The sequence below is a fragment of the Procambarus clarkii genome, chromosome 87, assembly GCF_040958095.1.
Source record: "Procambarus clarkii isolate CNS0578487 chromosome 87, FALCON_Pclarkii_2.0, whole genome shotgun sequence".
NCBI lineage: Eukaryota > Metazoa > Arthropoda > Malacostraca > Decapoda > Cambaridae > Procambarus > Procambarus clarkii.
The window spans coordinates 10276432-10277847 of NC_091236.1; positions in this window are offsets into that span (position 1 = coordinate 10276432).

Genomic DNA, 1416 nt, shown 5'->3' on the forward strand with positions numbered 1-1416 from the left:
TTTAGGCAGCAAACTGCCCACTCAAACCACCTGGAGGGTTATGTAGATATTTGTCATGGGTCTAAAGGCATATTGGGTTCCAGTCATAGTCTACTTGTAAACTGGCTTGTGAACCTTTGTCTCGAACCGAGATTATTTTAAAATTATAACTTTATTGTATTATAAATCGTTGGTTTAAAATATTAAAAATGTGTACTGAGAACGGATTTCTTTTTTAACGGTCTGCAGAATTGGGTTATCTGTAAAGGAAATTCAAGAGATCACTTGAATAGTTTTCGAGTTCCATATAACACATTTTGGGCAATATTACACCGTATTAACGTAAACAAACGAAATGAAACCTAACTTAACTTAACCTAACCTAACCTAACCTAACCTAACGTAATCAAATCTTAACGTAAAGTAAACTTAACCTAACCTAAAACAGCACTGCAGGCGATGAGTCACAATAACGGGGCTGAAGTAGTTTGACCAGACCACACACTAGAAGGTGAAGGGACGACGACGTTTCGGTCCGTCCTGGACCATTCTCAAGTCGATTGAACTTGAGAATGGTCCAGGACGGACCGAAACGTTGTCGTCGTCGTCGTCGTCGTCCCTTCACCTTCTAGTGTGTAGTCTGGTCAAAACAGCACTAATTACATAGTCGTTCCCATCCCATAACCGTGAGCCAATTTCCTGCTTGAGAACAAGTTAACTAAAGAACACAATTTAGAATGATTGGAGATGCTGCTAATATTCAAGAACATTTATTAACACCTTTTAATGCTCGCGGGATTTTGTATATTTCAAAAAAAATATAATAAATTCATATTGATAATACACCTTGGGAAAATGGTATTGTATATAACATCGATCAAAATACATTAACTAATAAGTCTTGTAAATATTTCGGCTGTTTCCAAGATCATAATAAAGTTTACATTCTGGACTTTATTTACATTCATTTACATTTACATTCATTAAATAGCTTCGGGTCCTATTAGAAAAAAAGAAGGGTTTTAGAAATGGGTTTTAGAATTACAGAGATTCTAGGTAAAATAGTTAACTACTCTTTCATTTCAGTGACCTCGAAAACCCATTTAGTTCACACTAATATCAAGTTTGAAACGACAGTAAGAGTGAAGTGATATCATAATACATTTTGATATCACCCAAACAGGGATTTTATCCAAGGCATCACGTATTGACAACACCCCAGATAACAGAGACATCACACACGCTAGCTTAAACGTTTATTCATTTAATAATCCACCCTTGTTATCATAAGATATCCACGGGATTCCTCATGATCCTGCACTATTTGTCAATTCAGATGATTCAAACCAGATGAGACAATGAACTTAAATGAAGCAGATAACATCGAAGACACGAAACAGGAACGAACTAATGATCTTCAATTGATTCCCCACTGTG